This window comes from Ischnura elegans, chromosome 12 (genome assembly GCF_921293095.1).
Source record: "Ischnura elegans chromosome 12, ioIscEleg1.1, whole genome shotgun sequence".
NCBI classification, from domain to species: Eukaryota; Metazoa; Arthropoda; class Insecta; order Odonata; family Coenagrionidae; genus Ischnura; species Ischnura elegans.
This window is the reverse complement of record NC_060257.1, coordinates 86,570,317-86,587,436: the sequence shown is the minus strand read 5'-3', so window position 1 is coordinate 86,587,436 and position 17,120 is coordinate 86,570,317.

Genomic DNA, 17,120 nt, shown 5'->3' with positions numbered 1-17,120 from the left:
AATTTGAAATCTAAAACCAGATGAATATATAAAGGAAAAAATATGTTATTTTAAAAATAAGTTTTATAATGGTTGTTTGAATGTATTCATATTCAAATTTTATTTAAAACTGAAATTGTTTAAAAACATGAATGTGTAAAGTAAATCTCTAAAATAAGTGTGTCGTAAGCTTATTGCAGTAAATATCTACACCATGGATATCCTGGTATTATTCTATTCTCTTTCTCATAAATACTTGACGGGTATTTGGTTACGCCCACAGGTTTCAATGTCAGGAGTTACCTAGAGCTTTCCTATAAATATAATTTTCTAATAATTGTTCATGTTTGGGAGCATCAAAATTGTTATTTTAGTAGATTCCGGCAAATTGGGACATATCGGGACTTGTGCACTTTGCCCCAATTAAGCGGCTGCCGCAATTAGGCTACCTATCCTGTATATGGGCATAAAAAAACGTTGAAATGATAGATAGAAGAATAAAGAATGTCAATAATGCAACATAAGCTTATTAAACCATTACTTTGATTAATAAATCAGCGAGTTTAGCTAATTTATGACAATTTAGTCAAAACTATTTTTCATAGCCTCGGGCGACGCTGATTGAATGTCTTTTACTAAGTCATATTAAAGAAAAGTCCTATCCTCTTGCGGATAGTATAGCAACAAGAGCTTTCAAAATAGGGCAAGAATAGGAACATTAGTGAAAAATAAGAGTAAATCAAAGAAGGAAAATATAAAAAAAATAGTATTCTGAAAACAAAAAAATTTAATTTCGTCGCGAGTATAGAGTCTATGTCGCCGACTCATGGCCCAATAAAGCGGCATGCTGTCCCAATTAAGCGGAGAATACTCTGGGATATTCCTCTATTGGGTTCTGTTCTTCAAGATATGCCCCAATTAAGCGGCTGCCCCAAGTAACCGGTGGACCCATTAAACGGAATACAATGTATTTTAAGTTTACATGCGTAAATATTTGTTTCTATTTATCTACAGCTGCTGGTCAATGCTGTTAAAACTGCCGACGGATTACATGGGAGGGATATATGCCGAATAAAAACTTCGCTGAGGATCACGCGCGACATAAGACTTCATCGCAGGTCAATGGACTAAAATGAATGATAGGCTCACCCTCGTTAAATCACAAGCTACTAAAATGTGTATCGAATACGGCGTGAATGAAATAATATCCTTTCAGTATAAAAATAAAGTGAATAGGAAAAATTATTTTAAAAACCGTAAGTGACAAAAGGAATGAAAATAAATGAAATCATCTTGCTGGTGAATAATAATAATATCCAAAAACGGAAATCGGAAAAACGGGAAAACGGGTGAATCAATTGAACACATAACTTCGGGGTGCTCAGCTCTTGCTGGTAATGACTATCTCAATAGGCACAACCAGTTGGGTAAAATTATCCAACAAAACTTAGCAACTACCTATGGACTTTAAAAAAAATACTCCACCATATTACAAATACCATCCACCCGCCGTACTAGAGACAGATACACACATTTTACACAGGGACAGACCGATGCTTACAGATAAAACCATAGATTACAATAGACCTGATATTTTATCGATCCACAAATTACAGCAAAGAGCAAACATAGTCGATGTAGCAGTGCCAGTAAATCACAATTTTCAGTCTACGGAAAGAGAGTAAACACAAAAATATCAGAATTTGGCCGGTGAAATAAAAAATATTTGGAAGTTGAAAGACGTCAGCATTCACCCAATGATAATCTCTGCGGAGGGAGTCTTGTCTAAAAGATTTAAAAAAGAAGTCTAAGACCTGGGTATTAAAAAACAACTGATTAACCTCGGGCAAAAAGCTGTTTTACTACAGGCCTGCCAGATCGTGAGAAGATTCCTGGGTCGGGCATGATCGGACAGTGTAGGATAGGGTGAATTCTCTTCCTTAGCATCCGAGCCTAATCCTAAATTGACCTTGGGATAGGTGAATATTTTAGCTGGTTTTAATCAGCTGAGAAAGTGCATAAACTCAAATAATAATAATAATAGTTGCGCATGTTTGGGAGGATTAAACTTGTTATTATTACTTGCAGACTAGCCCAGCGTCTGTCTTACTCGATAGGAAACTTTGGAGCCTTGACTATGATTGGTGAAAATGACGCAGAGGTGAGAATGAAAGATCGAATAGGGAAGATTAAAAAAACGGGGACTGAATCTTAGTTTCCTTTCAGGGATTGATTTACAGTGAAGCGGACGAGACGCTCCGCCGTCCGCCCTGTCGGACCGCCCCGGAACGCCGGGATAGCCGCCCGGGCATCGCCCTGCCCGACGTCGCTTCTCGCGCGAGATGAATTTCTTCATCAAATGTCGTAACGTCTCCCCCGGACACACACGCTGGAAACCGCATCACGAGTCACAGGGGAGAGGGGGGAGAGATAAAAAAAAACAAGGTGGCACTGTTTCCTGGGGCGACCGGTTCCCAGAGTGATCACAAATCAACGAAAAACACGGTCAAGTTTCAGTGCTCCGAAATACCTGTCCAAGGAGCCCGATCGACTCGGGAGAATTCCAATCTTTCGAAACGTTATTGTGATTTCTGTGTGTGCGGAACAGCGCAAGAAATTCGCCCTTGTGACCCCGAAACAGGGCAGGGTTGCTGAGCCTCAGAAACCACTCCCGCCCTCCATTGATGTGGTAATTATAAAACTAATTCGTCTCTATTAGGCAGTATTGGGGATAGAAATTCGTATCTTCCATCTAAACCCTCGCCACACTCTAAATATTCGCAGAGTAATACATTGTCAAGTTACTCTTGAAATTCAATAAAGTCTAATTTGAACAAAAAGAGGTTTACATATATCTTAATAAAAACAACAAAAACGCAACGTGAGGAAGGTTACATTTACCAAGTGTAAAAAGAAAAGATAGGAAAATATAAAACGCCAGGAAACATTTCAGACATAAGTTCATTCCGCAAGTGACTTAGCAAAGGTCCTATAAAAGCTAGCAGTTCTTAACGCGGTCAGTAGGACTTCTAGTACACGATAAGAATAATGGCATTTATTTGACGGCCAAAATAATACAACCAAATTCATAAGAAAAAGTGAAGTTAGGTACCCTGAAGAAATAATCTTACGGCGTGGTAGCCATTAAACGAATGTATTGCAATGCTATGCGGTACACATTATCAGAACAACGTTAGACAGAAATATAAAGCTAGGACTCCTCTGAAATTTGTCCGTATATTATAGCTAAAGTTCTGTGGACAACCTTCGAAAAATCGATTCAAAATAAAATGCGAATACAATAGTAGAAAATATTCATGAGTTAAAATATATTTTTAAAAAATTTGTAGAAAAAAATATATAAAAAAGGTTATGCAAACAATGAACATAACACTTGCACCACTTGTCTTGAAGGAATTCAAGTTATTGTTTGCATAAGAAATTCAATATCCTTACTAATAAATACTCAGTCTCTCAATTTTTACGTACCTACTCACCCCTGACATAAGTCTATACTCAAGCACGAGACGTATGCATAAACGTATCGTGATACATGTTTTATTAGAAATTGTTCGCTCTAAAAGCCATAACTGATATTTTCCAAGCCAACTAGCGCACAAAGACAGCTTTTCATATTCCAATTCATTTATCATTTTAGTCCGGTGTCCGGGTAGGCAACACATACTTTAAAATTATGAATTTGCTTTTATAGTTTCTTGTAAACCGACAGTTAGACTTATTTCCTGAGTTACATCTGAAATTTATTTCATCTTTTAATGGCAGCCAAAGAATTAAAGGAATTATTCTAAAATCAAAAGTTGAGGGCATGAAAATTATATATCCCTTGCTTAATTATTTTATCTCCGGTTTTCATAAACGCTTATATCGGTAATGTCGTCAGACGCCGAAAAATTTTCAACAGTTTAATATGCTAAAAAATATTAGTATTTTGATGGTATAAAATTATTTAGATAACTAAGCCAAAGACATTATCCTTTTTTCATATTCTTTTTTGGCATTCTTTTTTATAATTTCGGTTCAAGTAGCATCATCTACAAAATTGGACAGTGAGATAGCTTTGCACTTAATATATCATGGAAAATATTATGCCAAGCTTCATCTATAATTTTTAGGGGATGATTTAATCGTTAACTGGTTGAAAATTGCACGAGACTGAAGCAGTTTCAGACTCATTAATCGCTGAGTGCAAGCTATAAAGGCTAAATAATAATAAAGTAAGAGCGATGACGTTTTTTTTATCCATTTTCAGCGAATTTAATGTCTTTACGGCAGGGGTATCTAGCGATAAACAACGTAAGACAATCACGGGCACCCATTCCCTAACTAACCGAGCTGAACTCGAACCCGCGATCTTCAGTTTTGCGTGCTACGACTCCTTTAACTCCTCCACCCACCTTCGCTTTGTCATCTAAACGACTTTCAGGGATTCTGAGTGACTAATTACACAGGACAACAATGAAAAAACTTTTTTACTGAAAATACCTTATTCTTATGATTTTAAAGTGGCTGAATCCAAATATGACGGTTTTAAATTTGTATCACCCACCACTTATTCACATTTTACAGTTAAATTTATGAAATCAAGCAATATTTTTAGAATTTAACAGCTTTTTTATCGTCATAAAAAATTGAAAAAGTTGGTTAAACGAACGAAGATAATGGGGGATTGATTACTGTTGGTACTTCACCGAGAAGTTCAGCAAGCGATTCATCGCAGAAAAGCTACACAAAAGCGTCAAGGAAAAACGGGAAAGAAAATGAAGACGAATTCCAGTTGACAAGTGAACCCTGTATTATCACGCTGTAGTAAATACAAAAAATTTTATCACGACGTGGTGAACAGTAAATACAAACAATTTTATCATCTAACACAGTGCTTCATTGATTTCCCTATATAGTATATGTATAGGGGTATTAGACTAAATATTAAATACATGTTGCTTGGAAACTAGGAGTGATACAAAAAAACTAAGGCCAGGGTTGAATTTGACACATAAAAATCTATAAAGATCAGCTATTAAAATAAAAAAAAAGTTTTCAAACAAAAGTGTTTTGTTGCCCTGTGTTATTGATCATCATTGCTCTATTCATATTAACCTATTTCCTCAAATACATCAGAACAGCAACCCTAAGATCCTTGGTTTACTCTTGTTCTTCCCGTAACGTAAGACGTTTTTTCAAAAAAAAACTTTTATTTCCTTCAAATTACAGTTTTATTTACTGTCTCACTTCTTCAAATAACTTTCCCTTTTTCTATATAAACTGAGGTTTCAGGCGAGATGGAGTGGAAACGGAACATAACAAAGAAACAGGAGCAATTTCCACAATTTTATATTTATTATACGATCGGTTTCACATATAGCATCATCAGGTACCTGATGGATGGATCAGGATCAGAATGGATGGATGGATAAATCAGGACCTGATGATGCTATAAGCGAAACCGGTCGTATAATAAATATAAAATTGGGGAAATTGCTCCTGCTTCTTTGTTATATTCCCTTTTTCCTATTTTTTTCTCAAAAATTACACATTTCATCCCATCAATAACTCCTCCACAACATTCAATAAGAGTATTCCATAAAATCAACATAAATATACAAATATCAAACGTTAAATTCTATTGCCCATATTCATCACCACGTTTTTTTCCACACCACTCTAATGGGATCTCTTCTGTACTCTACTGCAGAGGACTTCTTCAATTTTAGCTTCATTTTTCCCTCCTCTGGAGCTCTCCTTCGGTGCATGACGCTTTACAGGACATTTATTACGGACTTTGAAGTTTTAACCAACGTTTATAGCACTTTCTGGCAATTCAATACGCAACAAAACGAAGACATACGCGAAAAAGATAATCAATAGCCAACTGTGAGTAAACTTTTCTCTGGTTAAATTTTTCCCTTCAGGTTAAATATTTCATTTAATTTTCATAAGTTTCAAGTTCCAGCTATGAGATCATCCTTAGGAGTAATCCGTAATTTGGTTACTCAATGTTTTTTTGGAAACAAAGTCGACGCTCTTACACTTTTATCATTTACTCCGTAACCATGAGGATGAGCCCCGAATCTGAGCTCAAAACTTTGTCTAAATTGGATTTTTTTAACCCGGTGGGAATCTCGAGAAAATTATACCCACATTATTCGCCGGGGAAGCATCAGATGTTATTTCTATAGCAAAATAGTGCTAAATATAAGACCGATTAAGCTTAGTGACAAAATTCACAAAAGAAACTTAAATGTTTGAGAAAATAAATCTATTCGGTTTCTCAGAGAAGAAACCTTGCAGAAACCGTGTTCCGGGGCTGAGATATTTTTTGAAGAGGTTTGACGCTGTCATTGCGGCAGCTATAATATTGCCATCCAGTACAAGTGGTCTTTTAACCATAGTATTGAATATTGGCTTCGTTTCGAAAACAAGCCTTATCCTTCACGGTGACGAGACAAGGGTTAGCTCAGGTTGAAGGAAGGGTGATGAGTGGGCATACCGGAAGGACAACAGATGTCCCAAACCACAGCCAAATGTTGATTCGAAAGATAATTAGCCTCCTATAGATCCTGCGAATCAGGAGCAGGAAAAGGAATAGCGGGCAGGTTGTCGACATGTCGGAAAAATGGCTACTGGACGGACGGATTGGAGCTGGCAGACAGGGGCACAAAAAGAAAAATTGAAGGAGCAGAAGTACAAGGAGATTGGGACAAGAAACAAGAAAATGGTACCAGATATTAAATATTTATAAATTAAGAAAGTTTATATTTTATGACCTTAATTTTCCCCCAAACGTGACATTTGTCCCGCCTTCATCAAATACAATTAGTACAACCATTATTTCAAGATTTGAAAGTGACCAAAATGGTAATTATTTCCTGCGTAGGCAGAATAAATTGATAACTTACTTGGAGCGATTTAATTTATTTAAAATCCGGGGGTGATTTCCAGAGGAGGTAAAGTAAAATATTAAAATTGAGTCATTTTAAATATTACTGAGAACAACCAAATAGGTAAGTCTTCAAATTATTTTTGATGGAGTACAATCGATTACAATTCATGACACCGTCAAGAATCCAGGCAGGCCCAGCTTAATATGTACGCTACGCTATAATTCTGCATTAAATGGACCAAATGTGAAAAGCTTTCTTGATCTGAACGTACCATGTCCGAGCACATATTTTATACAGTAATTTCCCGAAGTATTATGTAAAACAATTTACAGGATTAATATTTCCGTTGATTGATAAGTACCTAATCTCGGAAATTTACCAAATAAATTGTTAAATTTTAAAACGACCAGAAAATAAGTGAACCCGCATTTAATATTCCGATCATATTTTAATAGCAAAGTATATCCGTTGAGAACCATACAGTCAGAACGTATATTCATCAGAGAATGTAAACATACGCTTTAAAATAATAGAGAGGTTCGTGGAATGCTATGAATTCAGTTTGGTTTTCCCGGAAGGTCAAATTGCATTTCTGCCGATATCACTATCAAATAGAATCGTGCATCAAAATGTAGCTGGAAATACAGAGCGTGTATTGGTGAAAACTGTGAACTTAATCCTCAGACATTATGTTCCTAGAAGGCCTTAGACAACTTTCCCGGATTGTAGCATACTTGAAGGCGCTTAAAACTCATTCAAGCATTTTATTGCATATACATTAATTAATCGTAAATAATTCGGCTACATATAAAGCTTACCCGTTCGTCCAGTGGGTGGTGGCCTTGCCTCTACATACGTATATGGGTTAGCTGCGAGATAAGCGAGTTCACTCATTGAATAAGCAGTCGTGAACAAAAAAAAACTATAGCCTTCTGTGGGAGTATTGGTAGGCAATTTAAAAGATAGCGAAACAATGGCAGCGACACCACCTTAGAGATGCTGTCTCGCATGGTTACTACTTGAAAAGAAAACTTAGAATAACGTACGTCCATATCATCCCTTTCCTTGTAACCGGCCTTAGACCCTCATCACAGAAATGGCTACCTTGTAATCCCTCCCGATTTAATTTATTTTCTGAATATCGTGCTCCTATTTATCCCCTAATTATTTTTCAATGGACCTTTTTATATGGAATGGTAGCTAGTGAAATCATAATTTTTAGTTTTTAACCAACGTAGAACAGTGAAATGTAAATTTGTTATTGTTTCATATTTTAAAGTCAACTACTTAACCCTTTGAAACAAATTGCTGCTTCTAAGCAACATCAAAAATGTTTCAACTTTAAGCCCTACTGATGAGTTATCTAAACTACCTATTATATTATAGTGTAAATTTTAGAGACGAAATATTTTGCTGCCGGGATGATTATCATCGAGTGTAAAATTTTCAAGTTTTCAAAATGAAAAATCTAGAAATTTAGTTTATTCCAGAATCAGCTCTGGGTTAGGAAGGGTTAAATACATCGAGAACACAGCAAGACGCTTCATGTTCAGTGAAATATGAGTGATTCTTTTGAATAAGGGATTGTTTTAACATTCATAAACTCCCTAAATATTTCAATTGTTCCCCTAATTAGTGATAAATTTATGAAGATCTGATGAAAATCTACACTCGTCATCGCGCCACTTGGAATCTTAAGTTCATGACGAGCTAGACTCGTAATTTCAACGCCAGGAGTTAAATGATCCGAAATAGAATAGGAGATTTCTCATTACCTTCTCGTCGAGAAACGGTCTGAAAAGGTTGGAACGGGAAATGAGCTTGGAGACGAGAGAACAGGCCATATCCAGATATCAGCGAGCATTCGGAGCGGTGAAGAAGGAGATTGGCTCATTCACGTTCTGCAGGGAGAGGAAATCTGTTGGCCGGGATGAATAGGAAGAGCCGCAGAGTGAAAATTTCCATGAGGGCGTGGTCGGATCAGCAATCCTTTAAGAATATCTTTCGGGTCCAGGAAATGAGCTGATCCCCAATGAAAAGAGCACTTGCTCCACGCGCAAGACTTCGGAGAGAGAGAGAGATAAATCAGCCTTGCTCCGAAGAAGTTGTCCTGCTCGTCAACTCAAAGAGTGGTTCCGCGTATCCGAATAAAGGTCCGTTTCATGCTCAATGCACATTCAATGGGCCTACGTAAAACTTAGTCACGTATATCGGATATTTTGTTTTATTATTTTCAGGCGAAAAAAAACCTTATTCATTTTCGGCGTTCAAAGCGTTGCATTTATAAAAAAACAGAATTAGATTCATTGTTCCATGAAAAGAGATGAAAAAATGTTAGAATTGAAGTCTTCATCATAAGTATTCTCCAATTTTCCCCCCCTCGTCTGCCTAGAAGCAATTGATATCCCAACAACATCCAGACGACATTGTTGGAGTTAACATATGACATCTGTGCAATATCATTGTTTATCAAATTAACGTTGTATGGATGTCTGCCAAATATTGGTAATGGTAATCCCCACACAAATAAATAAACACTTGCACTCTTTAATTCTACACAGAAGATATGCTACCAATGGATACTGTTTGAAACAACAAGTTTTTAATATCATGGATACCACAACTTGGATGTCTATGTAAATTTATTTTTACAACTCATCGTGGATGTTAAAAATAGAATATCTATGTAACGTTGTCAAAACATGCATCGTGTACTAACAACGTGATTTGGATATATCAACCTTATTTAGATATCCGATGGATTATCTTTTACTGCTTGGGCTGATATTCAACTCTAGAGTGGTTGGCAGCGGCTTAGAAGGTATCCCTTACTTTTTCCCACAGCAAATGGCCTGGAATTGCGTACGTTGAATACGACGAAAAAAAGGAGGAATGGGTACAAAAAAATGCTAAAAAAGTAAGAAGAAATAACGTTTTCAGATTTATCTTGCCCAACAGGATATGATGAGTGAATTCCAATGCAAAGAAGACGTCAAGTCAAAGAAGACTTTAGAACAAATATGAACCTGCCAACATTTTTACCTTCTCAAATTGAAATAATCGTTGAAGGACAAGTGGGAGGGAAGAAGGTCAATGGGCGGCCCCGAATGAGTTACACAGGACAGGCTATAAAGGATGTGAAAGAGATAAAATTCATCTCTGTGAAAGGCTAGCGGAATGGAGAACTGCGTCAAACCTATCCTTGTAATTTGGAGACATGATGATGATTTAAATATATTCGGGATAGTGTGACGCGATTTAGTATATGTGTCTCGTCAAAGGGATTACAAAACGTTCTGATTCTGCATACATTTAATTCCAATTCATTGTAGAAACAAATAGATGTAAAGGTTTGCAACCACCAAAAGAGGCAACGTTGACTGTATAAATAGCTTAAATTCCAAGCTTAGAATTAAAAAGCAATTAATACAAAAACGATGGTAAAAGAGAAGCTTTCGTAACGCCTTTTTTTCCATTCGAATCATAACAGTATCGATCGTAGAATATCAGTAATAGGTCAATAGTCTCTTCTCAGAGATCATAAAATATAGACGAGATACCGATATTCGTTAACTACGACTCCTTTGGCACCCAAATGAGCTCTTCCAAGATAGGTACGACACAAAATCTACTCTCTGACACAGTAGTTGAAAGGGAATAAAATACTGCGAACTTAAATATCTAAAGGGCATCATGCATAACAATTTACGTCAATTAGCTTTGGTATTTGTGCGGTTTAAGTGCCTGGAGGAAGAGCTCTTCCGAAGTGCGGCATCCAATAAAACACTAATTTGTTGGGTCATTACAACGCCTTCTTTGGTGAATAAATATGAAACGAAAGCATTGGGGTGACATATTTCCTTCGAGCATAAATCCTACGCTCAATTAGGATAGAGAATCTTGCTGCAAAGCCACAACTTACGATGTGCAGATAAAACGATCTTACTGTTTAACTATTCGCTAGCTGGCGCCAAAGACGAATATTTTTCGAGGCCAGAAGGAAATCCGCGGCGGTAGAAAAAACTCGCCTTTGCGTTCAAATTGATGGCACCGCCTTATTTGCTTTGGCTGGGAATTTTCATTGGCGAGGTTCACACGCATGCTATTCAGGACACCAGACCGATTGAAATGCTAATATAAATGATTTTCAGCGGAGAGACACGAAAGAGGCAATCAAATGGTATTTAAAATAAACTATTCGGCCATGTAATATTTTTTTTCTGAGTTCTAACCAGTTATAAACTTCTTGATAATGAAATTTGAGGCTAAATAATGATTTCCTGACCGCAGATGAAACAAAATGATTCGAGTTAATGTTAACAGTTTCACCATCTGATATGCGAGGGAAGAAAATTAGTACTAAGTAATTCAAGAGTCATGTCTCAATTAATGGAAAAAAAGTAAAAACACCTATCTTCATATTTATTTCAGTGAGACGGAATATTTTTTGTAGTAATTAGCTTGTATAATAATATTTAAGCGAACATTTTGGTGATATAAGTATTTTTAAAAACTATTCGGCCATGTAATATTTTCATTCAGAGTTATAAACTTGTTGATAATGAAATTTGAGGCGAAATAATGATTTCCTGACCGCAGGTGAAACAAAATGATTCGAGTTAATGTTAACAGTGTCGCCATCTAATATGCGAGGGAAGAAAATTCGTACTAATTCATGAGTCATGCCTCAACGAATGGATAAAAAAGTACAAATAACTATATTCATATTTATTTCAACGGGAAGAAATCGTTTTTATAGTAATTACCTTGTAAGATGATATTTTTGCGAACGTTTTAATATCATACATATTTTTCCATGATGATCTAACCATCATCACCACCTAGGGTAGTCAGGTCTTTATCAAGTTCTCAGTTATTTCTCCAGAGGGTCTAAGAACCAGGAAAAGGCAACAAATTTTAATGGTTACCATCAATTTGCTTGTAAGATGCATGTAAAAATGAAATATATTTGCAAAAAATATAGTGCCGAAGGGAACTATTCTCACCAATAGTGTGCTAATTGCAACTCAGCAATTGAGTCAAAGAATTTTTTAGAAAGTAACAAATTAATATGATCACAAAAAATATGTACATCATTAACAACTATTAATGTACAAGTTTAAAATAATTTCTATAAATAAAGATTAATTATAACCAAAAACATGTTTTTTTATTTAAATGCACATATTGCGGATATATTAAGCCACAAGCCCGGTCGTGTTAAAATATCAGACCCAACCGCGAACCAAGGCTTAATGTCCACGCAGGATGTATCTCATAAGTGAAATTACTGCTCCCAAATTTCAATAAACCACACGGGCTAAATGACAACGCCAAGATGAAAGTGAAGATTTTATATGAAGATAAAACGAAGTTTACCTACGAAATGCATTCATTATTGTAAATTTGAATACTAATTAGTTTTAATTCGAATTCGCTCCTGGATAATAATATACGACTATGTTTAATTCATTTTCATAAATAAAATTTCAAGGCATCAAATATAATAGAATGACATTAGGCACCTCAGAAGAACACTCTTTTTGCGGTGTTGACGTCTAATATTAATGGAAGCACAGGCACTCGAAAATGTCCAAGCGTCAAGGCAGTTTTATGCACAGAAAAGTGTTCATTTTTACAAAAATACCAAAACAAGTGTGGAATAGCTACAAAATACAAGTCATTATAGAAAAAAAAGATACTTAAATAGCTTTTAAAACGAAGTGTACGATTCCAAAAAATCGGATCATTTCTTAATTTAAAACCCGGCATGGGGCGCATTTCACAAGTATTCGCAGTAAAAACGTGATAAGTATCTAAAAAGAAAGGATACAATATAACTGATAACTCCAGCCTTTACTTTGTAAAACCTCTCCATATTGAAAATAAAGAAATAAAACTTTGTAAGGTTCACTATTATTTAATTATGGGCACGACCCGGGTTTCGTAACTTGGTTACATCGCCAGGCGTAACTAACGATGTGACCAAGCACCTGATGATGTAACCAAGCACCTGACGATGTAACCAAGCACCTGATGATGTAACCAAGCACCTGACGATGTAACCAAGCACCTTATGGTGTAACCAAGCACCTGACGATGTAACCAAGCACCTGATGATGTAACCAAGCACCTGACAATGTAACCAAGCACCTGATGGTGTAACCAAGCACCTGACGATGTAACCAAGCACCTGACGATGTAACCAAGCACCTGACGATGTAACCAAGCACCTGATGGTGTAACCAAGCACCTGACGATGTAACCAAGCACCTGATGGTGTAACCAAGCACCTGACGATGTAACCAAGCACCTGATGATGTAACCAAGCACTTGACGATGTAACCAAGCATCTGATGGTGTAACCAAGAACCTGATGATGTAACCAAGCACCTGATGGTGTAACCAAGCACCTGATGATGTAACCAAGCACCTGACGATGTAACCAAGCACCTGATGGTGTAACCAAGAATCTGATGATGTAACCAAGCACCTGACAATGTAACCAAGAACCTGACGATGTAACCAAGTCACGATACCCGGGTCGTGCCCATAGTTAAATAATAGTGAACCTTACAAAGTTTTATTTCTTTATTTCCAAAGGATACAATGCTGTTAACGGTGATGGTGTGGACTTGGGGGTTGATTAAAACGCCGGTAGATGGCGTTGGAAAGGAGGGCGAGGAGAACGACGCTTCTGGTGGTGACGCAGCGGTGTCCGTGCAATTGGGCCCTTAAGTGGTCAGCGTGGTCGCAAATCAAGAGCGAGCCTCCCGGGGGTTGAAGCGGGTGCACGACGGCGCGAGGCCAGGCCCTCAATCAGGGCGACAGGGCGCGTGCTCTCCCCGGGCGACGAACCACGCTAATGAGGCACCAAAGGAATTCTTCCGGGACACGGTCCCCGCCACCAGAGGGAAGTCCGCATTCTAGGACGAAGGGGTAAGGAAGGATAAGTTCGCGCGGGGACGAAAGAAAATGCAAGCTCATTTGAGAGAGTGGGTTCGAATCACTAAAGGAATCCATGTATAAGATAGTAATCCAGAAAGTTAATCCCCTATTGAAATGAAAATTAAACCAGTGAAATTAGAACAATTTTAGTATATAAACATCTTATAACTTAATCTTTATTTTTTCCATATAATTGCCAAATTGATTCAATCACTTCGATACCTCCACTGCATTACGCTCAACAATCGCCCACCGAATCGGTTCGGAACAATCAGATTTGAATCGGTGGGCGATTATTGAGCAATTATGCAGTTAAGATATCGACTCGTCGTATCTTTTAATAATCTTTGCAATCTCCTCTTCATAAAAATCTGACACATGTGAATGGAGCCTGAATCCGTCACTACTTTCTGAAGCTCTCAGTCGTCGTTGAGCCACTGATATTGTTGAGTCGTGAATTTTTGTTCTTCCAATTAAAAAAAATATCGTGCCAACTGACGGACTACATCATCACTCATAATTTTTGGGCCATAAACCGCACACAATTCACGACGAATTTGATTTTTTGCCCAAAATATTCGTACAACACCACGCACTTCCCACTGGCCGGGATTTCTATAATGGCACTCATTTGAAAAATCTTCTCGGGATACCGCGCGGGTAAGATTATGTAAGAGCGCCGACGTTTCGGGTACCGACTTGCTACCCATTCTCACGGCTACTGACAGAAAATTCGAAAATTCGACCGTTGAAGCCCAGCATTAGGAGGGGCCGGATTGGTCGAGATCCGATTGTTGTCGCGGAAGACCGTGGATCAGCGTAGAATTAGCTCTGGCAAGCATAACTCTTTTAAGGGTTCTGTTCCAAGAGCTGCTGATCGAAAATCCGGTGTCTCTGTTTACATTCTTATTCTAAAGTTTTATTTCAATCGCCTCTTTGGTTAAACGATCCCAGAAATGATCTGATCGCCATAAAACTCTGGTGTCATCCCACCGTAAATCATATATAATGGCACTCATGTTCGCGGGGTATTAATGGACAAGTTGTAAACGTAACGTGCTCAGCTTAGTACAGTTAGAAGTATACTAATCCACTACGATGTCAGTATGAGGGCGCTACCCTCGCTACTTCCTGCGCTGCACACAAACGGCTGCTACTTTCTAGATAATCCCCGTATTAAGGTTAAAGAATAGATTCAGAAACAACAAGTAAATTTCGAGATATCAATACCCAACATTCAGGATAGAGCAGCATGCAAAACGTAGCACTCAAAATGAAAATAAAGGATTCACTATTGATCTAAAAGAAGTATTAGAAATATTCCGTTCTATTATTTTCCATCACAGTCATATGCTACTCCATGACTTCAGCTACGTTTACTCGAAGTCGTAAAGGGCTATTGCTATACAATGCAAGGGCGAATATGATTAATCATGTACATGAATTCCTTCTACGTCCATTCGGCTATTTACAGAATATCGTCGGTGCCGTTGGAAGTAGTTAATTTGAAGGTCGAGCCAAAGTAATTCAAATGCCACTTCGACTCTTCGATTCATAAATCATCTCCCTAATTTGTCGAGACGTGAGTTTGGGCAACTTGGTGTTTCAAAACACACGCGTGAACTGAAAGCGCTCAGCTGCTTTGATCACCCATACTATTCCACTTACGGTCAAAACTCCCATATTCATCGAGTCTTGTTCCTTGCCCCCGGTTCAAGGTGTACTGAAATGTGTGGCCCAGCGAGACGGAGAAAAAAATAGCTCGGACGGAGAGACAATCGACGCGTAATACCCGTCACGGTGGTTAATTTGGAGCACGCAACTCTTTTTGCGGCGAGAAAAATTAGGTTACATTCGATTAGGCAGGAAGGAATTCATTGGTTCTTGACGCAGGTGTGACGAAACCAATTTGGCACACCCATTTGAGTATTGGGAATAATTATTTGTCAGAATCCTTTGAAGGAAGTTCCATTGGATGCTTTATTAAGTTCCACCTTGAAATTCATTTCTGGATGGTTCGTTTGTCTAAAGTATTTGTCTGCGTTGGCTTTTTCAATACTGATTTTTTTCTCTGATAGCCTCCGAATCAATTATTTCTATTGAGATTTTAATGTTATCACCTGCCTTACAACAGATTTTTCTCAATGCGACATCTATTTCAAGTGAGCGACAGTTTTTATTACTTGGAGATAGAAAGAATAAATATATCTTTCATTTATTAGCTACCACTTTTTGTAGCTTGAGTCATTTATAGCAAAAAATCACCACAGCAAAATAATGTGGTGTATCAATAACTAATTTTAACTCAGAGTTCTTATGCTTCAGAATCGTAGTAAGCATAGTACAACTTTTCATCACCTTTGATCTACATTAAATATCTATTTTTCGCACAACTTGTGCATTGCGGGTGACTCCGTAAAAGTTATCACCGTGGCTAGTCCCGGTATACTTAAATAAACCTATTTTTTAACACAAAATTAGCATCACCATATAAACCTATTAAAAAGTATGAAATTTTAGAAAGAAGCCCTGAAAAATTATGCAACAAAATGCAGTCAGATAAATTTTAAGCTAACAATTACGGCAGGTACCAGAAAGATAAAAATCAAATTTGTGGACTTCGTTTTAATAATGATATTATTTCATCGTAGATTTAATTACTCATCACATCTATTTTGTCGATCCGCCCCGGCCTCTCCGAAATTGTTCATCAATTGCAAGGGTTAAAATGGGAACAAAACACCAAAAATCATAAGTAGAATAAGTTTACGTGCAATTATATTATTACCAAACGAGAACTTTGAGCCATCAAAGTACGTAAAATAAACTTGAAATCTTTTTTCTTTAAACCATGTCGAACATTATGAAATAAAATGTCATTAAAATAGCCTTTTATTTATTTTTGGCAATTACGTACCTACACTCCTGATAAAATAAAGTTGATATAAAAACTAATATGCCCTGCATTGTGGAAAATTTTAAATCTAGCGGATGGGTGGTTTTTACAGGGCGTGTAATTATTTATGCGCCAAGAATATGTGGAAAATTGAATCAGGGAGTAATTTTCTGGTTTTTGGCGCGTAAGTATGGTGACACTAAGATTTGGCTTGCTCACCTCACAATTCGTTGGAGAAGGAGTTGCTTAGCTGAGGAATAATACGGCCAGACATGCCGCCGTCTGCTTTGAAAGACGTATACTCGAGGTAATTCGTTATACTGTTTGGGGTTGATATCGAAAACAGGTCATTCACGCCTTATTTGGATAGGTAATTACGTTGGTAGGGGCGATGA